The 27,697-nt window shown below is 34.2% G+C and overlaps 1 long non-coding RNA gene and 1 other non-coding gene across 2 annotated transcripts in view; one reads left to right on the forward strand and one right to left on the reverse strand.

The window, feature by feature from the left end:
* Nucleotides 1-26,559, forward strand: part of LOC144296473 (uncharacterized) — a 288,654-nt gene extending 262,095 nt beyond the window's left edge. Inside the window, exon 5 of the long non-coding RNA XR_013363583.1 lies at nt 26,428-26,559. This is a non-coding gene — a long non-coding RNA (uncharacterized LOC144296473). The remainder of the gene's footprint in view (nt 1-26,427) is intronic.
* On the reverse strand, nt 19,519-19,624 carry LOC144296653 (U6 spliceosomal RNA). The gene has a single exon (XR_013363668.1). It is a non-coding gene; the product is annotated as a U6 spliceosomal RNA (small nuclear RNA).
* Nucleotides 26,560-27,697: the final 1,138 nt, after the last annotated feature.

Consider the following 27,697-nt stretch of genomic DNA (forward strand, 5'->3'; position numbering starts at 1 on the left):
TGAGTAAAAAGAATGTTGAAAATAGGCCCTTAATAATGTAGTGGTTAGATGTGGGGGGAAGGGAAGCATTCTATAGTCCTAGGAATTGGTCTTAGTCTTTCAGTCAGCCTATGCCTCTGAACTGTGAGCTTCACTAATGTTTCTCAGTTTTTAGCTTTCCTCTTAATTGGGAAGAGTGGGCTGGAGTTGGGTATTTCCCTTCTCTCATGTGGAAGAGTCTAGAGCTAAGTGGAATTGGGTATTTCCCTTGCCTGGAGTCAGTTAGGCTCTGGTTAACTAGTTTCACCTGAGGGCTGACCTTTTTAAATAGGAGAACACTCTGTGGTTTTTCAAAATGGTTCCTTTTCTCTTTTCCCTGTTGGAAACGAGAGGGGATTTTTCTCTAATATTTACTGTTGAAAACCTGGTCAAGCTCCTGGAAGTAAATCTCAAAATATTGTGATTATGTCCCTGGAGTTTTTATCTCTCAGAGTTTATTCCTAAGGAGTCTCTAGTAATTTATCAATTACAGTTCATGTTGTTCTACCCTGGCACTGGTTCCTGCAGCAGTTTCTGCTTTTGAGTCTCCGCTCAGGTAAGCCATGATTCCATCTAATTACCTGTGTGTCTCTACTATCCTGGGGGCAGTGTTTTCCCGTGTCCTGCCCTTCTCACAGATTTGAGAGGAATTGTTGGTTTTTCAATTTGTTTAGCATTTTTTTTTGACATGTTGATAGAACAGTAGTGACTTGCAGGCTCCTTACTGAAGCTGAAAATTGGAAGTCATTCCATTTATTTTTACTTTAATTACTATATATTTAATGCATTCCTATTTATGTGGTTTATACTTTATTTTCATACTATCTTTACCATTATTCTTTTTTTTTTTTTTAATTTTTATTTATTTATGATAGTCACAGAGAGAGAGAGAGAGGCAGAGACACAGGCAGAGGGAGAAGCAGGCTCCATGCACCGGGAGCCCGACGTGGGATTCGATCCAGGGTCTCCAGGATCGCGCCCTGGGCCAAAGGCAGGCGCCAAACCGCTGCGCCACCCAGGGATCCCTACCATTATTCTTTTTGTTCATTTCCTTCATTGTTTGGAACTAGCAGATTGTTTTTTTCTCATTCAATTTTGAATTTTTTTTTTGCAATTTGTCTACATTCTGTAAATAAATTTCTGCTGGCTATTGAATTCTTGATTAATAGTTTTTCTTTTTTTTCCATCGGCATGCCCAGGAGAAATCAGCTGTCGATATTTTAGAGAAATCCACTGTTAGTTCATTGTCAGTCTTTTGAAAGCAATGTTTTCTTTTTGGCTACTTATTACTTCTTTTGATGGCCATACCTATTTTTTTTTTTTATTTCACCATGATATTTCTATGTGAAGAGTTTATTTACTCTGGTTCAGATTTCCTGGGCTCATTAAGTATGCTTACTGGAGTCCTTCACCAATTCTAAAATTCTCACCTGTTTCCTTTTTAAAATGTTGCCTCTACATATTTTCTCTGTCTTCACACTCAGAAATTTTGGATATGTGATAAGCATTTTCATTCTTATTTTCCTGACTCAAATTCATTTGCATATTTTCTTTGCTTTCTATCTGCATTCATGATAATTTTTGCAGTTTTATATTTTAATAAATGTCATGTCTAGTCTGCTCTTTAACGCATATATCAGTATTCTAATTATACACTTTCAATCATTATTTCAATTATACATTTTCATTTCTAGAAGTATGGTTTGGTTTTGATATTTTTTAAAAATTTGATTGCTATTCATTGCTGAAAGTTCTTTCATGTTCTAAAATATAATAAAATTTTTATGTGTCTGTTGGTCTTGATATATGAAATTTCTGTAGGTCTGAATTTTCTCTTTGTTGTTTCAGTTGGCTTTCACTGATTTTTTTTGATGTTTCCCTCTGGTGTTAGCCACAGAACCAACAGGATGTGTGTGTGTGTGTACAGAGAGAGATTTTAAAGAATTGGCTCATGTGATTATGGAGGCTGGGAAGTTCTAAGATATTGTCAAAACTTCAGAAATAGATTTAAAACTGCTGGATGACTGAAATATTAAAAGTATATTGTACACACATACACAACAGCTTGTGAACTGGTAGCACTCAAACTGAATGTTCAATGAGACAGTCATGTTATTGAAGCAGCAGTGGTGTAATGTAAATAGTGAGGAGGCAGTGGCTGTTTATTCTTCACAGTGATTGGTTATGACATTGGAGTTTTCCTAGTGACAGGGAATTGACTAAAAGTGGTTATCTCTTATCAGTTTTGGAGAACAGTTAACATTTTCTTTGTGGTTTTTAGAAGCATTAACAAGGAGTGGCCCAAGTTGTTTCACTCGTTTTGTAAAATAAGCTAAATTAAGTTTTTTTGTTTCTATGACTAAATTGGTTGGTCTGCTCAGGGGATTTCAGGTCTAGTGTCCATATGTGTTTGATTTTTAACAGTCTTCAGTTGGTGAGCTGGGGACATGGGAAAACTGATGGCATAGTTTTAACCTGACTCTAAATGTCTGAGAACCAGGAGAGCCATTGGTGTAAGCTCAAGGCTTAATGCTCACAAAATTGAGACCCAAGGAGACTCATTTTTTAGTTTGAGTCCAGAAGCAGAAAAAGACTAGTGTCCCAGGTCAAATAGTCTGGCTGGAGGATATGCCTCTAAGTGGTGGGAGGGTCAGGCATTTTTTTCTATTTAGGTCTTCAACAAATTGGATGAGTGCCACCCACATTAGAAAGGGCAATCTACTTTATTCAGTCTATCAATTCAAATGTTAATCTCATCCCCAAAAGCCCTCACCTCACAGACTTACTCACAATAATGTTTGACTAAATACCTGGACAGGGCACCCTGTGGCCCAGTCAAGTTAACACTGAAAACATACCATCACATCCTTGTATTTAATTGTTTTTTGCAATAAGATATGTAGTTTTCTTGGAATTTGATCTGTGGAAATTCTTTGAAATCTGGGGTGAAGGTAGATTATTTAGAAAATATTTATTACCAATCTAGAAACAGGTGGAACATAAATCTTAAACATTTTTAGGCTACTCAGACGGTATGAATTAGTTTGAAAACCCGTGTGTTAAATGGCAGTGGTTTCAAATTCTTGATAAATCTCACTCTTCTGTTGTACATGAGCTCCAAGACTGACAACTTACCCTATAGACATTTTAGACATTTTAGGGAGTAATAACAGTTCACCATTTTACCAAGTCTGTTACTTTTTTATACACTTTCTCTTAGAGGAGAGTGGTGAGGCTGTGTTTATTTTTCTGTCCTTTGATGGGAAAATTCATCGGAATTAGGAAAATGCTCAAATGTGCAAGAGCAACTTCAGGTATTCTACTTCTCTGGGTGTCTTATTTTGCTCATTCCCTGACTTGACCTTCTTGCTGTACTGCCATCTCATGTAACTGTTTATGGTTTTTTTTTTTTTTAATAAATTGATCCCATACTTTTTTGTTATTTTCATGGGCAGATTAAATCATATGTTACTAGCTGTAAGAGCATTAAGAGACATAAACTTCCGGGATCCCTGGGTGGCGCAGCGGTTTGGCGCCTGCCTTCGACCCAGGGCGTGATCCTGGAGACCCGGGATCGAATCCCACGTCGGGCTCCCGGTGCATGGAGCCTGCTTCTCCCTCTGCCTGTGTCTCTGCCTCTCTCTCTTTCTCTCTCTGTGACTATCATTAAAAAAAAAAAAAAGCCAGGCTGTCAATGCCCTTTAAAAAAAAAACAAAAAACAAAAAACAAAAAAAAATTTAAAAAAAAAAAAAGAGACATAAACTTCCAGTTATAAAATAAATAAGTCATGCAGATGAAAAGTACAGCATAGAGAATATAGTCAATAATTATAATAACATTGTATGGTGACAGATGGTAACTACACTTATTGTGGTGTAATGTATAGATAGAATTGTCAAATCACTATGTTTTGTACCTGAAACTAATATAATATTGTATGTCAACTGAACTTAAATGATAAAAAATGCTTTGTAATGCTAGAAATGAAATTGTTTAGTAACTAATTTTAAATATTCCATTTACCATTGATCTGTTCATTACTTAGAATGCCCTAATATAGCCAATGTATTTTATTTTATTTTTTTAAAGATTTTATTTATTTATTCATAGAGACACACACACACACACAGAGGGTGGGGTGGGCAGAGGGAGAAGCAGGCTCCATGCAGGAAGCCCAAAGTGAGACTCAATCCCGGGTCTCCAGGATCAGGCCCTGGGTTGAAGGCAGCGCTAAACCGCTGAGCCACCCAGGCTGCCCTAGCCAATGTGTTTTAAAAGTAGAGTCTGACTTCATCCTTTAGTGATATTAGTATTACAAGTGAAGGAAAAGAAAACCCAATGAGTTCATGAATCAGAATATTTGCACCTCCTTTTAAGGGCTCTGTGATTTTTTTTTTTTTTTCCAACAAGCAAAATAAAATGTAATTAGTTTCATACCAGGGTAAGTAAAGAAGAGAGCCATGAGATGTGTAATACATATTAGCAAATTTTTTTAAAGGAAATAAGAATGTTTTTTAAAAATGTAACAGTGGCATGCCCAAATAGGAAATGCCTCAGTCAAAGCTCTAGGGATATGTTTACCAAATTAGCCTACTCACAGTAGGGCACAAAATTCACTTGTTCTGTTTTAGAGAGTTTTCCTTATCAATATCCAAAGGGATTTTCTTAGTTAGAAGCTATTATTTGGACTGTAAAACCACATGTAGATGAAAAGTAAATAGATACTGATCTGTTAAACAACATATGCCAATACAACACAATGGATATAAATAACAGTGTATGGCTGCTATGTGGTTTAGGTCTTTAATTCTAGTCCCTTTGAAAAGTATATTGTGCAAATCCTAAGCATTTTAATCAGGTAAATCCTCTTACACTGCATTTGTCTTTTCAGGCCAGTTCTGTGCCATTCTTTATCTTCTTCACGATGGCTAATGTGGCCCTATTTCAATCTGTGTGTGTGTGTTGTTGTTGTTGTTTTCATTAATACTGGAATATATTTAAGAGGAACCTGGGTGATTCTTTGCAGTTGCTTCAAGTTGAGGCTTTGAAATACCAATGGTGGTTAATTGATGTCTACAAGTTTACTTTTTCTCTTCTGATCATTTGTGCACAGATCCCTATGACAATTCTCACATAGTTCACTCTCCTATTTTTCACTAAGCCTTCTGTAATTGCATGCTAATATTGAGGAATGCATTTTTTTGTGCTGATTCAGAAGGTTTTCATTGGTTTCTTAAATTTCTAGAACTTTTAGGTGAAGAATAACCTTATAATGAATTTTTTCATATGGGGAGGGGAAAAAAGCTTTATAGTGTTTTATTCCTTTTTTGAGTATGCCATTCTTTGAGAAGATAAATTTATTAGATTTCCAAGTGAGAGTCATTCTTCTATGTCTTGCCTGAGAAAAATACAGAATGATTTAAACTTTATATTCAGTAACTTAATTTTTTTTAGTTCTACTGTAGTTAACATACAGTGTTGTATTAGTTGCATGTGTACAATACAGGGATTTAACAATTCCATATATTACTCGGTACTCATCAAGGTTCACCCATCCCCCTCCACCTCCCTTCTGGTAACCATCAGTTTGTTCTCTATAGTTAAGAGTCTATTTTATAATTCTTTTTTTTTTCTTTCCTCTTTTGTTTTTTAAATTCCACATATGAGTGAGATATTATGGTATTTCTCTTTTTCTCACTGATTTATTTTGTTTAGCATTCTACTCTTGAGCTCTATTCATGTCATTGCAAATGGCAAGATTTCATTCTTTTTTATGGCTGAATGATATTCCTTTGTGTGTGTCTTCTTTATCCAGTCATCTATCATTGGACACTTGAGTTGCTTCCATACTTTGGCTATTGTAAATAATGCTGCAATATTAAGTTTTTTTTATTGTTTTGATTTTATCATTTGATTGTTTTTTATATTCTTTGGGTAAATACCCAGTAGTGCAATTATTGGATCATAGGATAGTTCTATTTCTAATTTTTTGAGGAATCATCATACTCATTTCCAGAGTGGCTGTACCAGTTTGCCTTCTTACCAACAACAGTACACAGGAGTTTCTTTTCCTCTACATCCCTGCCAACTCTTGTTTTATGAGTATTTGATTTTAGCCATTCTGACAAATGTGAGGTAATATATCATTGTAGTTTGATTTGCATTTCCCTGATGATGAGTTTATTCAGTAACTCTTTAAATAAATTGGTATTAAGCAATCCAGGGACTTCGCCTAAAAAATAATGGTATATAATGTGAAAACATGATTTTTTTTTTCTGGTCTACTGAGAATGTTTGATGGATGTTTGGATTCAAGAATACCATGAATAGAATAAACCTATTATCATCTCAGCTTTTCATGGTCCAAACCGTAGGAACAACCACTCTGAGTTTACCTTACATCACACCAGAAAGTGGGCTAACTGGAAAGCCTGTACTTTTATTCTTTTACCATTTCTATCTTACCAGACTTCTTAGCTACTAATAACCGAAACTCTCACTAGCTAAACAAGAAATGCAATTATTTTAAGGATTGTGAATAGCTCTCAAATCAACAGGAAGCCTGGAGAAAACCAGAAAATCTTCAGGACCCTTGTCATGTTTACAACATACACACTGCTGTGATTGGGATCTTGTTGCTGTTCTCACCTCTATTGACTATTCAATTTTGCAATGCTGATCTTTCAGCTTTGTTTTTATTGTCATGAGTTACCTCCCAAAGTCCTGGGACTTCCTAAGGAAGACAGAGTTTTATAGGGAGGTGTAACTTTAACATGCGTACAATTAAAGGGAAAGTTGAGATAAAGTATACAAAATAATGAAATATGTGTTTAGATTGAGAGATAAAGAAGAGATACATTACGGTTAAAATTTTATTGTGGCAATTTCATGAAACAGATTTAATGATGGCTTTGGTTATGTATAGTTTATATCATATTGCCTGCTTATCAGCTACTTTTAAATTTGAATAAACGAAGCACTGTGACCTCAATTATAATAAAATTGGTCACTTTTGCCAGAGTGACAGTGCTATTGCATTTTTCATTATAAGTCCCTTTTTTCTGTGGATTTATATCCTGTGATGTTAATTTGTATGAAGATGAAAATTGGCATTAAAAGCAGTTCAGTTCATATGAAAATTTATTTCTAAAAATTGTTTAAATCAGTATTTGCCACAGAGCAATAAACTAAACCATAATTCATCTAAAAACTTCACTACTCTTCCAACTAAAACAGAAATTTATTCCAAATAATAAAATTTTACGAGCAGGTAGCCTTTCCTCCAGGTTAGTTTCTTTTGGCATTAAAAGTGTTAATGCAATAGTTATTTTATATTGAAGCACGTTTGCCTCTAAATAGGTCTATGAAGACTTTTCCCAATTATTATTCCAGAAATGAACAAACCAATTGCTTTTTCTTATTTACTTTTTATTTTATTATTTTTTTTAAATAGCATTTCTGTAATATATTTATAAAAGTGTTTATAAAAGTGTTTATATTTATAAAAGGGTACCTGGGGAGAGGGTCTGCCTTTGACTCAGGTCATGATCCCAGGGTCCTCGGATGGAGCCTCACATTGGGAATCCTTGCTCAGTGGGGAGCCTGCTTCTTTTTGTCCCTCTGCCTGCTACTCCCCAGCTTGTGCTCTCTCTCTGTCAAATAAATGAATAAATAAACTTTAAAAGAAAAATGTTTATAAATCTAATAATAGTACTCTGCTACAAAGTGGAGAGTGTTTACTTAGGTTTAATTGATATGTAATATTACATAAATTTAAGGGGTACTACATATTGATTTGATGTTTTCTAGGGATGGGAACAATTAAGATCTATTCTCTTAGCAAATTTGATGTCTATAAGAGTTTTATATCTACAGTCATTGTACTGTGTACCAGATATCCAAGACTTATGTATTTACTTAGTTGTGATTATGTGCACCTAAAATCATCACTTCTACTCCCCTGCTCCCTAGCCCCTAGTAACCACCATTCCACTTTTTTTTTTAAAGTTTCTTTTTAGATTTCACGTATAAGAATATCACATGGTATTTGTTTTTCTCTGACTTACCTCACTTAACAAAATGTCCTCAAGTTCCATTCCTGTCATTGCAAATAGCAGGATATGCTTTTTTTCTCATGGCTAAGTAGTATTCCATTTTGTGTTTGTGGCATGTGTGTATGTATATATTTATGAATGAATAAAGGAGATATGGTGTACATATATGCCAAAATATGTTTGTGTATATATTTGTGTGTGTAAGTATGCCATGTCTTTGTTCATTCATCCATTGATAGACATTAAGGTTGTTTTTGTCTTGGCTATTGTAAATAATGCCACAATAAAGAGTGCATATATCTCTTTGATCTGTTTTCTCTTTGATCTCTTTGATCATATATCTCTTTGATCTGTTTCTCTTTGATCTCTTTGATCTGTTTTCATTTCTTTTGGATACACACCCAGAAATGGGATTACTGGATTATATGGCAGTTCTCTTTAAAAAGAAAAAAAAATTTTTTTAAGGAATCTCTATACTGCTTTCTATAGTGGCTGAACCAATTTACAACTCCATTAAGAGTATGCAAAAGTTCCTTTTTTCACCCCATATCCTCTACAATACTTGTTATCGTTTGTCTTTTTGATGATGGCCATTCCAAGAGTTGTGAGGTAATATCTTGTTGTAGTTTTGATTTCCATTTGCCTGATCATTAGTGATACTGAGCAACTCTTCATATACCTGTTTGTCATTTAGATACCTTCTTAGGAAAAAATGTCTGTTAAGTTCCTCTACCTATTTTTTTAAACAGGATTGTTTTTGAGTTGAATAAATTCTTTATGAATTTTGGATATTATGCCCTTATCTGATGCATGTTTTGCAAATATTTTCTCTTGTTCCATATGTTGCCTTTATTCTTTTTCTTTTGCCATGCCAATGCTTTTAAGTTTGATGTAATTCAACTTTTTCTTTTTTTTTTTTTTCTTTTGTCATTTGTGCTTTTGGTGTTCTATTAAAAAATATCATTGCCAAGACCAATGTTGAGAAGGGTCTTCCCTATGTTTTTCCAGGGGTTTAACTAAAGCTTTTTAAGGTAGCATGGACATTTTAACAAAATTAACTCTTCCATTCCATGCACATGGGATTTCTCTCATTTGTTTTGTGTCTTCAAATTCTTTCAGTAAAGTCTTTTTTTCATTGTACAGATTTCTTACTTCCTTAGTTAATTTATACCTAGGTATTATTGTTTTTGGTGTTATTGTGAATGAGACAGTTCTCTATTTCTTTTTGAGATGCTTTGTTGTCAGTGTATAGAAATGCGACTGATTTCTATGTATTGTCTTTTCTACTCTTTAAACCGTTATTTACAAATAAATAATTTTGATGTATGAATATCTATCTATTTGCATAATTCTGTCACTACCAAATTAACTGGTCAAGACTGCATTACTACAAGGGAGATTTTAAAAGTAAATTGATAAAAATTTTATTTTTTGGAGGGTGGGGATATGTCATAGTTGATTTTTTTTTTCTTCTTCCCAAACCTGCATGTTATTAATTATACTTATCATTATTGGCTATGAGTTGTTCTAGAACTATAAAGAGTTAAGAAAGAATAAAAAAATGAAAAGGGATCTTTCCAGCACCCTTTACCATGAGCTAAACTGGATAACTTTCCCTTTGACTTTCCAATTGTTCAGATTTCACACTTTGAGAAAGTGGTAAATTCATGGATAGGTATTTGCTTCACTATGTGGCAGCATCATTGAAACTAGAAATGTCAGCTATTCTTATCATTGAGAATCCCTGCCCTCCATAGCTTTTAAGCATCTATCTTGGATCACATTAAGAACACACACACCTAGAATCTGGTAGAGACGAACTGCACAGTTAATACAGGTCATGCTGACCCTAAAATTAGATTTTTAGAATTTAATTTGACTATCAAAGTTCTATCACCAGTGATTTCATTTGGCAGTATATAATTGGCTTCAGGTATGAAACAATGATTTTATTATAGGATTGTTCTGACTTGAGCACTCAGAGTTTGAAAATGTTTTATATATATAAAACATTTTCAAACTCTGAGTATGTGTGTGTATATATATATATATATATATATAATTTTCTTTTTTCTTTTCCTTTTTCATTTTTTTATTATAAGAAGTAAGTTTTGAATAGACTTATTAGAAAAATATTTTGATTTCACCAGGTCAATATCACTTATATGTGATGTTTGGAAATTTTTGCAAATATTCCGGAGACTCTTTTTAGGATGACTTTATCTGTTGGTAGTATTAAAGAGAACCCCTGGATTTCAAATATCTGGTTTCTTTTTCTTACATTGTTGTCCCCAGTCTGGTCAACTGACTAATAAACAAAAAATGGGGACTGATCCTACTAGACTAGCATTGTCCAATAGATAGTAATTACTTGAATTCCAGAGGCGTTTTGAAAATGTAAATTACTGGACACCTCGGTGGCTCAGTGGTTGAGCATCTGCCTTTGCCTCAGGTCATGATCCTGGGGTCCTGGGATCCCGTCCTGTATCAGGCTCCCTGCAGGGAGCCTGCTTCTCCCTCTGCCTATGTCTCTGCATCTCTCTCTCATGAATAAATAAATAAAAATCTTTAAAAAAAATCAGATTACTGGAACTCACATAAAAACTTCTGAATCATCATCCCTGGAAAGAGATCCTAGGAATTTGCATACACCAACAAGAAAACAGAGGAGTTTATGTCATGGATTATTCAGGAATTCTAATATACTTTTCAGGAGAGTTTGCCTCAATCTAGAATAGTGATAGCATCTCTGGTCTCTTTCCAGTGCCTTACTTTATACTCTCTAACCTCTTGCTTAATTTTTTAATATACTTATTACTACCTGACTTGATACTCTATACTAACCTTTTCAGATTTTTTCCTTCCTTACTGTAAACCTGATGCAAGCAGGAACTTGACCTGTTTTCTTCTCTTTTCTCCTCCTCTACCTTTCTCTTTCCTCTCCTCTCTCTGAACTGAATGCATATACTGGGTCTGAAATGGAGTAGGAATTCATGTGCCAGGGCTATTTTTATTGCCATAATTATTTTATTATTATAAGACTGATATTAAAGTTGTCTAAGTACTGAAAGTTGTTGCTTCTACAGAATGGAAATTAGGCCTTAAAAATACTTTTCCATTTTTTATAAGTTTTGTACATTGAACATGTATTATAGTACTTTATAATTATAAAATTACGTTTAAAGCATGAGTCAGTTAAAACCCATTTCATTTTAACATGCAATGTAGATTTCTATCTCTCATTGTCTTGTGCAGATATGCTAACTGTTATTGAATCAGATGAGCACCAGGTATATTCCAAAATTCTCTAAGAATACAATGGGAAAGAGAATCACAGATGGTTTTTCAATTCACCACAAGGGAACTAAACCAAAGTGTAAAAGCTTTGCAGATAATTAATGAAGGTTTTATAGATAAAATAATTTTATGAAATTTTTTACTGCATTTAGAATGTGTAGTAAAAAATAAACTTCAGTTTTATTCATGAGGGCCACTTTCTAAGAATAGGGTAACTCCTGGAAGCAAATATCTTTTTGTGTGGCTTTTTAGATCAATTCAAATGCAGCTCACATTTCCATCTCCTGTATTCACATTTCTACTCAATATTTAACTGATTATACCCAGACATAATTTCTAAAGGCACACTGTGAATAATGTTGCTGTTCTCATTCTCAATGCATGATTCACAGGGAGATAAGAGCATTGTTCTCTGCATTTGGGGACCTAGGTGGTTTGTCCAACTGTGCATAATGCATACTTTGCCACTTGGTAGAGAAATAAGATGTAGGCTATACTGGTTGCTGTTTTGAAATATGGCAATCACTACAATGATTATTTTTCTATAAAATTGGCAGTCAAATACAGAAATGACCATGTGCGTGCATGCATACATAATGCAAATGCCATTTAAAAGGTTCCATCACATTTTTATAATTTTTTCAAATTAGCTGCTCAGAAGTGGTAATAAGACTGGTTGTTTTTAATCTTCAGGATATTAACTGTCAGAGACATTTAGAAAGTGATAATCCAGTGCTAAGCAATTAAGCTGGGCTTTCTTAGCTAGTACTTTAAAATAACACAATATTTTCAGAAAGAAATGGATCTGAAATGAATTCTCTTTACCTTCATTCAGGAATCTGAATGACCCTTGAAAGAATGAAGTCAGTGTAAGTAATTCACATGGAGATGTAAGGGATTAAACCTAAAGCATATAGTTTGAAAGTAGAAGAAAAAAATATAAACATTTATGAACATCTAAATTTTGGTCTAGGGAGTATCGTCTAGGGATATTTTGGTCTAGGGACTATCTGCATGAAAGGAAAATTGCTAGTTGGGGTATCATTCAACTAGAATCCAGACTCCTCTTTTCTGTTAACTGGGTTTGTGACCTTAGGCAACCTAGCAAACATTTTTGAATCTCCATTTATAACAAAAAGTCTTGTAATTAGACTGAATTTATCAGGTAAAAATCAATTCACTCTCCTATACAATTTGCTCTTGTACCTTGAGGAATTAATTATATATTAAATATTTTTATTTGTTCAGCTGAGGCATAGTACCCATGTGGATTAAGTTTGGAATTCATGTCTGAACCTTTACTCAGCAGAGTTGTTAAACAGCACAGGAAAGCTCCATAAATTTACCTTCTTTTAGATATAATCAACCAATTTGGAAAGAGTGATAATAACAAATCTCTTCTCCAAAGAACTCAAGAGTGAGTAGGATCAGTAATAACTACTGCTGGGTGATCTGTCATTGCTTTTTAGAGCACAACCATCAAATACCTTGATCTTGGCTAGATCTACTGAAAGTAAATGGAATCAATAATTTCTCATTTGACTTGGTTGTTAACTTTACAAATTCATCTGAATACTACTAACTTCTCTTTTCAATTGGCTCTGTAGAAGATGCTTTTCTGAACTTTTCTTTAAGTTATTACACACAAATGAATAAAATACACACCACTTAGTAACTATAAAGTGAAAACCCAAGATACAAACATTTAGAACCAGAATTAAAGCTTTGCCAGCACCTCTGAAGCCTACCCCTTCAATGTGGCCTTCTCTAATGAAAACTCCACTTCCCACTGTTAGTCCTGTTGTGATAAACACACTTTTATTTTTCTTACAAGTTTCCTTCCAGGTTTGCATCCCTAAAACAAACTGTATAGACTCATTAATAAAATATCAGATTCTTTTTTTCTGCTTATTTTTCTCAACATTATTTAATGCATCTCATTTAAGTTACATGATGTCATCGTTTATTTTTTGTTTGGTTTTTGGTAGGCAATTCTTAGTTGATGGAATAGTTTTAATGCATTCTATTATAGATGAACATATATGCTGTTCCAGCTTTGGGCTATTGTAAATAATGGTGCTATGAACACTTGTCTATGTTGTACACTTTACAGCTTGAACATCTATCCTTGTACTTATCTGCATTAGAATCTTAGGAATGGAATTGCTAGAAAAGGGATTGCTGTTAGATCTTGGGAGATCCACTTAATGAAGACATTTGGGACTGGAATTTTCTTTTGGAAGGATTTTACTGATTCATTTGCTTTATTTAAATTTTTTTAATTTAAATTCAACTTGTCAACATATAGTATAACACCCAGTTCTCATCCCATCTAGTGCCTCCTTAGTGCCTGTCACTCAGTCATCCCATCACCCCACCCACCTCCCCTTCTACAACCCTTTGTTTGTTTCCTAGAGTCAGGAGTCTCTCATGGTTTGTCTCCCTATTAATTCTTCCCCACTCAGTTCTCCTTTCCCATATAATCCCTTTCACTATTTCTTATATTCCACGTTGATTCATTTGCTTTAATGATTAAAGGACTATTTAGCTCTTCTAGTTCTTTCTGTATATGTTTGGAAAATTAAAATTTTCCTCAGAATTTGTCCTTTTATTTAAATTTTAGAAAGCACTAGTTTAAACTTTTATACATCCTCTTGCTATGTGTATGCTACATAAGAGGATGTGTAGCATCTTATGTTCCTCTTTTTCATTTATCATACTTCTTTTTGAGTTTTTTATTTTGCTCCTCCCCCTTTTGGTGCATCTCTCCAGTGCTTTGTCAATTTTTAAATTACTCTCCAAGGAGAGGTAAGTGCCTGGCTTTGTTGTTCCTTTCAAATTTATATTTCTCTATTTCATCGTGTTTTTCATATAACTCCTTTTCTTTAAACTTCTTTTGGTGTGGGAAGCCTGGGTGGCTCAGCAGTTGAGCGTCTGCCTTCGGCTCAGGGCATGATCCTGGAGTGCCGGGATTGAGTTCCACATCAGGCTTCCTGCATGGAGTCTGTTTCTCCCTCTGCCTATGTCTCTGCCTCTCTCTCTGTGTGTGTCTCTCATGAATAAATAAATAAAATCTTAAAAAACAAAACAAAACTTGGTGTTATGGCTTTTATTTGTAGTGTATTGGCAGATGCCTAGTGTATTCATCATAATGTTTGTTATTAGTATATGCGTTTGAGACTGCGTTGGCTTCTTTTATTTATTTGATTTTCTAAAATTTTATTTATTTATTAATGAGAGACACACAGAGAAAGAGGCAGAGACATAGGCAGAGGGAGAACCAGGGGGAGCCTGATGTGGGACTCGATCCCCAAACTCCAGGATAATGCCCTGAGCCATCCAGATGTCCCATGAGTTGGCTTCTTTTAAAGATATATTTATTATATCTAGAGAGAGAAAGTAAGTGGGGGGGGGGGCGGGCAAAGAGAGAGGGAGAAAATCCTCAAGCAGACTCTGTTGAGTACAGAGCCTGATGTGGGACCTATCCTATGACCCTAACTGAAATCGAGTTGGCTACCCCACCAACTGAGCCATCCAGGTGCCCCTATGCTGGCTTTATAATGTGCTGACTCGGCTAAACTAAGTAATACTGCCCAGCATTCCCCTGTATATTTGCTTTTTTTTTTTTTTTTTTTTTAATTTTCATTTATTTATGATAGTCACAGAGAGAGAGAGAGAGAGAGAGAGAGGCAGAGACACAGGCAGAGGGAGAAGCAGGCTCCATGCACCGGGAGCCTGATGTGGGATTCGATCCGGGGTCTCCAGGATCGCGCCCTGGGCCAAAGGCAGGCGCCAAACCGCTGCGCCACCCAGGGATCCCCCCTGTATATTTTCAATTAGAGTGGACCACAAATGATTCTTGTACAAGAGTCAGAGGGCACTCTCATTTAAAAACTTACAGAAACAGAACTGATTGGTGGTTGTTGGGGTGCAGGGGTGAAGGAAATGGGTGAAGGTGGATAATAGGTAAAGACTTCTGGTTATAAGATAAATAACTCCTGGAGAAGTAATGTATAGCATGCTGACTATAGTTAGCAATACCGCATTGTATATTTCAAAGTTGCTAAGAGAACGGATCCTCATAGTTCTCTCCACAGGAGAAAAATGTAACTCTGTGTGGTACCAGGGTTAACTAAGCTTACTTCAGTAAACATTTTACAATATATACATATCATGATGTTGAACATCTTAAACTAATACATAGTTATGTGTCATTTATATCTCAATAATGAAAAACTCAAAACAGAACAAAAGTAGTAACAAAAAAGATTTGGAGGGCAGTAGTGAGGCAGTAGCTCATTTGGGAATTTACATATTCATATTTTGATTACTGATCTGATTTGCTTCTCTAAGGCAGGGCAGTGGCTGGATCTGAAATTTGCCCACTTTCTCCTGCTTACTCCTTCAGCTTCTTGGGTGCCTGAGTCAGCTGTTTGCATTTGGTTGTAAAAAGCCCTGGTTTCTACAAGGCCACCGATGCAACCATGGCCAAAGACAGCAAGAGCTGATAGTTTCAGTATTGTCTCCTGGGCTTGTGAGTTCCAGCTGTTTTCACTGTCTTCCAGCTTCCATCCCTTTCCTTCTCAATTGCCTGCCCTAATGACAGTGCGCTGTAACATCGAATGCAGAGACAGTCTTCTTCCAGACCCAGCTTTACTAGCTTCTGTAATTCTATGAAGTCAAACCTTCATAATAATTCTCTTAATATACAGAGCCTGTGATTCTGTCCTGTTGGTTGATTTCTGACAGGTACAGAGAATATAGGTTTTTTTTTCCTCCAAGTTTTTTTTTTTTTTTTAACTAAAATATATTTGACATGTAACATTGGGTAAATTTAAAGTATATAACATGTTAACTTGATATGTTTATGTATTATAATTGCCATTGCAGTAATAATTAATATCTCTATCACACTGCATAATTATCTTTTTTAGTGGCTGAAATAATTAAGTTCTGGTCTCTGCAAGTTTAATTATAATATAGTATTGTTGTCTGTATTCACTGTAATGCGCATTAGCTCTCAGGGCTTATTTACTATTCATTGCAAGTTGGTACTATTAAATAACATCTGTCTTATTCCCCTACCCCCATTCCCTGGTGGCCACCATTCTATTCTTTGTTTCTATGACTTCAATTTTTTTTTATTCTACATATAACTGATATTGTACTGCATTAGTTTTTCTCCATATGACTTACCTCAAGTAGAATGATGCTCTCAAGATTGTTGCCAGTGGCAGTATATCCTTCTTTCTCATGACTGAATAATATTTCATTGTGTATATATGTGTGTGTATATGAGTGTGTGTGTGTGTGTCTGTGTGTGTGTATATATATATAAATCATGTATTCTTTACCCATACTTCTATTATGGGCACTTAGGTTGTTTCCATATCCTGGCTATTGTGAGTGTTTACTGACAACTTTTAATATGCAAAATCATATCATCGGCAAATAGCAACAATTTTATTTTATTCTTTCCTATTTGGATGCCTTTTATTTCTTTGTCTTGCAAATTTGCTCTAGCTAGGATCTTCAGTACTATATTGAATAAGAGTCATGAGAGCAAACATCTTTGTCTTGTTCCTGATCTTAGAAAAAAAGCTTTCTATCTTTTTCCATTGAGTATAATATTAACTTTGGGTTTGTCACATGTGGCCTTTATTATGTTGAGGTATTTTCCTTTTATGCTCAATCTGTGGAGAGTTTTTTTTTTTTTTTCTTAACCATGAAAAGATGTTCTATTTTGTCAAACGATTTTTTTTTTGCATCTATTGAAATGATCGTGTGCTTTCATTCTATTTATGTGATGTATTATATTTATTGATTTGCATATATTGAATCATCCTGGCATCCCAGGGATAAATCCCACATGGTCATAGTGTATAATTCTTTTAATGTCTTCTTGAATTTGGTTTGCTAATATTTTGTTGAATTTTCACATCTGTATTCATCATGGATATTGGTCTGTAGTTTTCTTTCTTTCTCTCTCTCTCTCTCTCTTTTTGTAGTTTTCTTATACTGTCTTTATGTAGCTTTGGTTTCAGGGTTATGCTGGCTTTGTGTGCCACCCACCAGTTTTGTATCTTATGTTTTGTTATATGTTTAGTTTTGATTGTAACTTTCTTTGATTCATGACTTGAATACATATTTCTAATTTCTAAACATAAAGATACTATTTGTAACTGATTTCCTATTTACAATGTCAGAAAACATGTTCTATATGATTGAAACTTCAAAAAATTGTTTGTTATGGCTACTATATGATGAATAGTTCCCTGAATGTTTGAGAATAATATATGCTCTACAGTGGTTTGTTACACTGTTGTATATATGTCCACTACATCAAAAATTTAATCATGTTTAATATCTATATTTTCTTGATTTTTCTATCTGCTTGTTTGTCAACTGTTGAGGTAGTTTTTTCCTAAATTTCCCACTTTGTGTATTTTTATATATCTACTTATGTTCTAAAAATTTTTGCTTTGTGTATCTTAACATATCTCAATGACATTTCATTAATACATTTTTGCACCATTCTTCCATGGTGTAGCCACCTACCATCCCTTTTTATCAAACCTCTTTCCTGAAAAACTTTCTAGATTTTATTTATTTATTTATTTATGAGAGAAGGAGAGAGACAGTGAGAGAGAGAGAGAGAGAAAGTCTAGCGGACTTTGCACTGAGTGCTAAATCCAATGAGAGGCTCGATCTCAGAACCACAAGATCGGGACCTGAGCTGAAAGCATGACTGATTAAGCCATGTAGGTGCTCCTCTACTGTCACTCTGAATATTACTTTTATATTTTTCAGTGATCTCAGTATCCATGTAGATCTCCCTTCTAATATCTTCACCATTCTTGGTACCCTCTGTCAGTGGTCTTGTCTTCGATCTTTCCTCAGGGAACTCCTTTGTCTTAATTACTGGGAATAATTCTTCTACAATATCAAAAGCAAAAAACTCTATTTTTTGGCGGGGAGGGACCATCCGCATCCCCACCATCTTTCCAGGTCACTTCCTCTAATATCCCTAATCCAGTAATCTCTTATTTCATCTTTCCATCTCAATTTCACTTTTCCTTAAACCAATTTGATCCTGATTCTGCTTCTTACATAACTTATATTCATGTTAAATCATTCTAAGCACTATTTGCTATTTGTGCCATATTCTCTTGTCCTCTACCTTTATCTTAATTGCTTGGGTTAATATAACCTTAGTTAAATCCAAGTCTCTTTCTTCTCCATGCCTGAATGTACTCACCTAAGTATGGTTGGAGAAAAATAACAAAACTATGGTGACTGGTCTTCATTTAAATCTGTAATCAATAACCTTAGATGGGCTCTTTTAATTGCTGTGAAACCCTACATTTGTCTATATTATTCTCTCTCTCCTGGACAACTTTTTCATGCTTCACTTCTTTTTGGACCTCCACTTTCTCCTCCATATTCATTGTTAGTTAACAATTTTGTTTCCCATTTCACTGTGGAATTAAAACACTTAAAACTGGAAAAACAAAAACAAAAACAAAAAAACACTTAAAACTGAATGTCCAGGGATCCCTGGATGGCTCAGCGGTTTAGTGCCTGCCTTCCACTCAGGGCGTGGTCCTGGAGTCCTGGGATCCAGTCCCACATCAGGCTCCCTGTATGGAGCCTGCTTCTCTCTCTGTCTATGTCTCTGCCTCTCTCTCTCTCTCTCTCTGTGTGTGTCTCTCATGAATAAATAAAATCTTAAAATCTGAATGTCCATAATAAATAGAGTCATTATAAAGCAGGCATCCCAATCTCATATTATTTCTCTTTAATTGCACTTGCCTCACCCAAACCCAATGGCAGTTAAATCTAACACTCTGAAGACTCCATACTAGTGTCATAGTAGATTAATGTAAGTAGAAAAACAAAGATCCATGCTGACTCCTGTCACTCTAAATGAGTGACCACATGCCCATCTCTAGCAGGATCTCTGCTGATGCCCTTAGTGCTTTAGTCTGTTTTCTCTTACTATCCCATACTCTGAGCTACTTATTTCATATCTCTTTGTCCTCAAATCTCTAATATGCTCTCCTTTTCCTCAATCTCAATAACCCTGCTTTTTATTTCATGAAACAAATAATCAGAAGAAAACTTTGTTTTCTTTCTTTTTTTTTTTTTTTTAATATGGAACACTTCACAAATTTGCATGCCATCCTTGTGCAGGGGTCATGCTAATCTTCTCTGTATCTTTCCAATTTTATATATGTGCTGCCAAAGTGAGCACGAAAACTTTGTTTCCTGCCCCCAAGTATGCCATTCCTTTCACTTAAGGTCAGAAGCTCACATCTCCTCTTTTATTTTATTTTTTATTTATTTATTTATTTTTTATTTTTTTATTTTTTTTATCACTTAAGAGCTCTACTATTGCAATTATCCTTGCTGTGTTGTGAAATATCAATATTTCACATTCTATTGGATTATTACAGTAAGCAACAAATATGTGGCCTCACTCTGTAACAATTATTTATTGGTTGTTCTTCCATTTATAGCAAACTCGCAAAGTCTAATTTACATTTTCCTCTCCCTTCTCTCCTTCTTTCCTGAGTATACTCTAGGCAATGCTTTTTACTCCTAGTATCCCATTGACATGTTCTTTTTTAATATTAAGGTCACATGTCCACTATATTGCCAGATTTGATGTTCCTTCTTCCATTTTTTTCTTGATCAACCTCTAAGCAAAATTCAGGTTAGCTTATACCATTCTTTTCAAAAGTTTTCTTATTTTGCTTTCCCTCCTCTTTCCTTTTAAGGCTTAACGTGCTTCTAATTTTTCTCCTTTCTCATATAAGGATAAATGCAAGTTGAAAAAAATAATTTTCTTTAACAAAAAAAGGAAAGAGACTTCCCCACTTCATGCTTTTCTAAGCACATTATTTATAAAACAAAAACAAAAACATATAACTGTAAATTCTTTATTTCTTTGAAATGTATGTAAATCTTTTAGTGGCTCTTGCCAGGTTTAAGAATCAGGAATATCTTACTCAATAAGCAGAGAACTGTCTCTTAGAAATACTGAATATTGAATATTTCCCAGTTTCTGTGGGAGGGTAAGACCCTAACTTCAGTAGATGCTTTGCACCAAGTTGCAAAACTACCTCCTAAAAGATTTGAGAAACCTCTTTTTCAGTTGGATAGAGCCAATTAGGTAACACAAATGATCACCCCAATTATCAAGTAAATCTAGAAGGAACTATGTACAACAAATGGTACTATTAAGTACTCTTACTTGAGCGCTAGTTATTGTTTATTCCTACATGTATATAATAGGCTGTATCTACTTGGCTATATAATAGGATGAGATTTCTTTGTCTTTATGATCTCCTAGTGGATTGCCTGTGATATAAATCACATTCTCGTATTTAATGTTTATTCAATAATAAAACTATTTTGTCCTCTATCCTTGTGGAGATAGATTTTTGGGTTGGTAGGATAGTTTTAAATTATATTTCCCTAACCACTCAGTACTTCTCTTTTTGCCTATTAATGTTGGGATGCCTCAATGCTTCTTTTTTTATTTTTATTTTTTCCTTTTTCCATCTCTACTCACTTCTTAAATAATCTTTAGTTCACTGGCTTTAAATGTTATCTCCACATTAATGCATTCAATTTTCTACACCTAACCAATCTCCCCTCTCCCTCTCTACTATAAATCTATAAATATCTTTTATTTGATAAGTCCACTTCTATGTACTGTCCATGAATGAACCTTTATAATAAGGTTATCTTTATTGTCCATCAATGAACTATATACTCAACATAAATCTGCTTCTTGTGTTTCCCATCTTAGTGAAAGTCATCATTATTTACAGGTTACAGATTTTTTTTGTTTATTTTGTTGTTTATTTTCATATGCCACAAAATATATCTTATAGGTCTGCTTTCAAAAAATATCTGAAATTTTATTACTTATATATGTCTCATTATTACTCCCCATTTAACATTTACATTGATTTCCCCCCCACCACCACTTCCCTCAGAGAGAAGGAGGAAGAGAAAGGAGACAGGAAGGGTGGCTTTAATAAACCAGAGACCATACAAAAGAAGTGGAAGGAAAGATTCAAAGGTTAAATTCAAGATGTGAAATCAATAGTGAAACATGGGAATTGTCTATGGTAAATGAAATTGTGATAGTCCATGGTATGGCTCTGATAGAGTTTATGGAATAAGAAGATTTTAAAATTATAAGGAAGCATTTATAGTTTGCAAGCAATAACTGTTGAAAGGAGCAGAAAATGAGGATTGAAAAAGGTGTAAGGAGAACCTAAACAGATTTTTCCAGAATTCATGGGGAAAAAAAAATTTACAAGTTGAACAAATTAGAAGGACAGTGTTGAATGCTGTTTGAAATTAAGATTAAGATTATAAATTTAAGAGTTATGATCAAAGTTTGGAATATTACAATGGAAAATGTTAAGCACAAAGTCCATAGTAAGCACTAATAAGAATATAAAGATAAATAAAGTATCTTCATTTAAGGGCATGGAACTCTATTAGAGAGGTAAAATGGAAATATAAATAACTCAGAGACAGTATAAGAATTGCTATGTTTTAGACTTTCAGTCAAACTTATGAGAGATCTGGAGAGGAATATTCATTGTAGGGCCAATGAGGAAAACTCAATGGAAAAAACAGGTTTTTTTGTGGACTCAAACTCTAAACAATTTGGCAGTGTACACCAGTGGGCAGTCCAGAGATAATACAGGCTTAAATATGGATAGGAGAAACATCAAGGTATAAAAGATAAGAATTTGCAATTTCAATTGTTGGTGTGCAAGAATTGTATTATTTAAAAAATCCGTTTATAATCTTTTATATCTTGGGCTGAGAAAGAATTTTATCTCAGTCATTTGTGGACGTTTTTCCTTTAGTTGTGTCTTCCTATTGAAACCTGAGGAAGAACCCCTGGGATCATTGCTTCTGAGACATCCATTGCTTTAATCAGTCTTTCAGATCCTATAGTTGATCCTTTTGATTTTCTGCTGTTCTTGGGGTACAAGTGAGTTTGACAAGGCTGGGAGAAGTGATTGCAGGAGGAGAGCAAAATAGTAACACCAGTATTTTTATTGATTGTTAATGTGACAATAATACAGCATTATTTTGGACTACATAAAATAAAACAGTAAGGTCACTTACATAATTCATTAAATTTATAAGAAAATCATAAATATCAAATTAAATGTTAATCTAATAAAAACATAAAGTATATATTATCATAAGCTGATAAAATTAATGATTAACATTTTCCAAAATATCAGTACTACATGAAAGTGAACAAAATTTAGTTATCATAACTCATTAAAAGGATATAGTATAACTCAATTCCTCTGTAAAACTCAGATCTTCTAAAAATTGCATTGTGATTATTATTGAGCCAAGACTTTTTTTTTTTGTAAAAATACTTCCTTCTGTTGGAAAAGAACTGCAGTCTTCATCAGCGGGAGAATTTTTAGTAGCCTTTATAAACTAATTCTAAATATTTTCCCTGGAGTCCCTTACTTTTAAATCATCACAAGATCTATTGATAACATTGAAGACATATTTTTAGCGCTACCTAAGAATACAATGCGAAGTGTCAATTTAAATACCACAATGCTAATATTTCACTTGTTCAAAAGGTCTTTGAATAATGGCAATAATTATGCTTTAAAATATATGTTTTTTTTTTTTGTTGTTTTTTAATAGAAGGTGGATGCTTATTGTAATGTGTATAGGTGCAAATTCTCCTGGGCTTCGTTTTGTCTTTACTGCACATATTGACCAGATAGGTTATTGATTTCATTATCAAGATGTAAATGATTTAAATATCAGGTTCTTTCAAACATAGAAATAATTACATTACATCAAAAGGTATTAAAATTTTAGTACATAATGCTTGGAATTCTAAACACTATCTGGCAGTGTTGTGAATTGGCTCTATCTCCCCCTAATGGCACCAACCAGTTATGATCTCTGTGTTCTGGTGACACTTCCAGCCAATATACCTTAGACAGTACTTAGATTCTCAACTTCTTGGTCCCCTTTTCTGTATGATCGAATATCTTTTTTTCCTATCCCTTCTTGTTCTGGGATTCTTACCGTTATGTCTTCAGTGATTTTAGGATTTTCAAAAGATAGAATCAGCTTTCGTTTTCCAGGTCCAAAAAGGCACAAGGTAAGAAAATAGTGGGTCTGACAGTCTGCATGGAATGAGAGAAAGATACAACAAACAAAACACGTTTGTATTTCAAAAAGTTCCCTATCACAATAGAAGCAGTTAGAATTGTCATTCAATCCATTATTATATTAATTTTCTTGATTAGAATCTGTATTGCTACATGTATTAGTGAACTTATTTTTTTGAAGTATGTTGTCTAAATGTTTAATATCAACATACTACTTGGGACTATAGAGATTGCTATGAATGTGCGTTATTCTATTTATATGTTTATTTAGAAAGAACAATGTAATGTACATAGAGTAATATAATTCTGTAAAAATAAGGTAAAATATTACTGTAATTAATAAAGATAAAGCTAGAGAAGTGAACATTTCTTTTAGAGCTCTACTAAAAGTGTAAGTCACAACTGTGAAATGGAATCTAAAACTTTTCTGGGGGTAGGAATTATATTTCTAATATTGAGAGAATCTAACATAATTTTGGTAGGGAGTATATTTTTAATAAAGTTTTTGTAATGAATTATCAAGTCAATGAACACATTTCCTATTTCAAAAAGATCTGTAAACATAATTTTTTTAAAGATTTTATTTATTCATGAGAGACACAGGGAGAGAGAGAGAGACAGGGGCACAGGAAGAGGGAGAAGCGGACTCCATGCAGGGAGCCTGATGTGGGACTCTATCCTGGGACTCCAGGATCATGTCCTGGGCTGAAGGTGGTGCTAAACCGCTGAGCCACCCAGGGATCCCCCTGAATGTTCATTAGAGAATAGTTAGGGAATAATTATTAATTAAATGACTACATGAATTAATAAGTTTATACCTAAATTGCTAATGTGTGGTTTCCTTTATGTTATTGCAAATCATCTTTATTATATTGCAACATAGGCTGACAATGATATTACCCACTTTTGTATATAAGGGAAAGGGGATGTGGAGACATAAAATATTTTACCTAGAAGTGACCTGGTGGTAGAGTTGGGAATACAATCCAAGTTTTATGCCTCCATGTTTAGAGTTTTGCTATCATATAGTGTGTTTTGCAGGTGAGAAGTGATTGTCATTCCTTATAGGATTGTAACCTTGATACCATCTCTTATGAATTTTGACTCTGACTGGTTTCAGTTATTGAATCTCTCAATAGCTTATAAATACAGTGGGAGAAAAATAGTTAATGTCTGTGGACTTTACTAGAAAGACTTAAGGTTACTTCTGATGCCAATACTTACTGATTACTTAGGCAGACTACTCAACTCTATGCCAGAAAGATAATACCAAACTATTACAAAGCTGTTTTGAGATGAAATGTGATAATTGTAAGAGAAGACATTTATAGTAAACAAGTGATAAGGGCATTTTATTGGAACACCTTAGTCTTATTTTGTTAGTTCATCACCACTGTCTACTTCTTCTAAGCTTTTCTCTTTATTGTGTAAGAGAAGCCTAAAAAGTATTTTCTACAATTCTTTTCTCCATGTGGTTCTGAATTAGTCCAGTCATGAGAGGCACTTAACTGATATTTGGATGGTGAAGAATTGGCAATATGTGGTGAAGAGTACTAGTGACAAGTACAAATTCTCTCAGGGAGGAAAAAATATAATTTGCATGGGAAATGAGAATAATCTTGAGTATTGGGGAGCAATATTGGGGAATATTGGGACTATGATAGAAATAGAATTCACTGAATATTTCATGTTCTGCCATTCTTTCACATGGTGGGATAATGCTAGGAAACCGGGTAAGACCATATGTTTAATTCTGACCAGTGAATTGTAAATGAAAGTAACTCCTATCTCCTCAAGGTCAAGAATTTAATTGCTTCTGAGAGTTCACTCCCCTGGGTTGTTGTGGCTAGCTCAAGATAGTAGCTACTCTAAAGCTTGGTTATCTGACTGACTACAGTGAGCCTTGCAGATTGTCAGTGGGCATGTATCGGGAGCAAAAAACAAATTTTAGCTTTTTGTGGTAATGTCTTCCCAAAGAATTCATGTTCTAATCTGCAACCTGTAAATATGTTACCTTATGTAGCCAAAGACATTATGCAAATATGATTAAGTTAAAGACCTTGACATGAGAATATTATCTTGGATTATCTGGATGGTCCTTTTGTAATGACAAGTGTCCTTAATATGTCCATGGAAGCAGAGGTTGTATTGATATGATTGTTGGCTTTGAAGATGTAGGAAGGAGTCAAGGAATTCAGATAGCCTCTAAAAGTTGGGATAAGAAAGAAATGTTTTTTTTTTTTTTTTCCTAGAATCCCCAAAAGATTTTGAGCTCAATAAAACTCATTTTAGACTTCTGACCTCAGAACGCTGAGATAATAAATTTATATTGTTTTAAGCCACTAAGTGTGTAGTGATTGTTAAAGGAGCAATAGGAAACTAATACACTATTATAAGCCATTTGAAGTTTGAGATTGTTTACTACATCAGCAAACCCAGTCTTGCTAGAATTCTTACCTTTCTTTTAAAATGGTCAACACTAGTATTAAAATAAACTTAAAATTTCAATGATGATTTTTCATTGGAACGAGCTTTATAATCTTTCTCTAGTTGCTTGTTTTGGAAGGGGAGGTGAATCAGGGTACAGATAAAATTTTAGATGTTATTATGGATTACATATTTTCTATAGTACATAGGACTTCACTTTGAAAAGCAATAGAGTTCCCATCTTTAAAAATTGTCAGATGTTGCTATTTTAGAATTTCAGTTTTCCTTTCACTTTTAATTTGCTTATAAAATGTAGAATAAATTTTCATGCCTCGGGATAAGATGCAAAGATACATCCTATAGATACTATGCGGAAGATAAACTAATACAGTGACTTTACTAACAAGTCTATTTGGTGACAGTATATTCTTTCTTCCAGAAGATAAAAGTGGTAAACTGCCAAGGAAATTGTAATGTTGGAATCAAAGTGAAATTTCACTGAAGAACTCAGCTATAGAGTGTCACACATGAAAAGGGATTAGAAGCTGAGCTATCACGAAGAGATGAAAAGGTATTTTCCGAATGTGTTTCTTCTTATGTGAACTTCTGTGTGGAATCTAGAAGTGACTAAATTGATGCAGTAGCTAGAAATCTGAAAAGGAAAACAAAAAGGAAAGCATCATTTTCTGAGATTCAAGAATTTCTCCTTAACTCAAGCCAAGAGCTGAATGTGAGAGAAAGGTTCATATCTGAAATTATTGCACTTAGACCTAGAATCAAGTAAAATGCCTGCTATCTTTGATAATGTTAGAATCCATGTACTTATAGTAATAGTTCTTATTATTTATCCCTGTATTCTAATTTTTATCTGATATCTTCATCAATGTTTCCTTCTCTCCTTGTTTTACCTGTGTACCTCATGCATACACATATGCATGCACACACAAGACTATGTATATGACTACATGTGCATTTTGATCATTTCCCAGGTATCTGGGAACATTTATTCAGTTTCTCTCCCTAGAAGTACAAAAGGAAAAGAAGGTAGCTTTCTCTGTGGTTCCCCTAAAATACTCTGCAGATTTTTTCCTTATGGGGTTATTATCATGCAGTGTGTCTGAAAGTGTTGGGAATGCCCATTCTCCTTGACTTTCACTTCTGACTCCAGGTACAGGACACAAAAAGTTTCTACATTTTCTCAATATTTTCTCTGTCCTTCAGTTTTGAAAGCTTGCCATTCACATCAATGTTCTAAAGTCTCTGCATACCTGGTGGGTGAAATATCACTTGATATCTTGTCAGTTAATATGTGTGACTACAAGGAACATCTTATAAATGAGTATCTTACTCTTCTCAGTAGTATTTAATCCTGCTAAAATTTTGTCTATCCTCTGTGCAAGAATATTCTCAAAAAAAGCATTGCTACTTAGATTATTCTGTATTTTTTTTTTACAGATTTTATTTATTCATGAGAGAGACAGAGAGAGAGGCAGAGACCTAGGTAGAGGGAGAAGCAGGCTCCCTGTGGGGAGCCTTATTCAGGACTCGATCCCAGGACCCTGGGATCATGACCTGAGCCAAAGGTAGATACTAAACCACTGAGCCACCCAGGTGCTCCAAGATTATTCTTTTTTTTTTTTTTTTTTTTTTTAAGATTATTCTTTAAAGAACAATATTTTCTGTTAACCTTTGTACATATATGCAGAATC

The sequence above is a fragment of the Canis aureus genome, chromosome 24 (assembly GCF_053574225.1).
Source record: "Canis aureus isolate CA01 chromosome 24, VMU_Caureus_v.1.0, whole genome shotgun sequence".
NCBI classification, from domain to species: domain Eukaryota; kingdom Metazoa; phylum Chordata; class Mammalia; order Carnivora; family Canidae; genus Canis; species Canis aureus.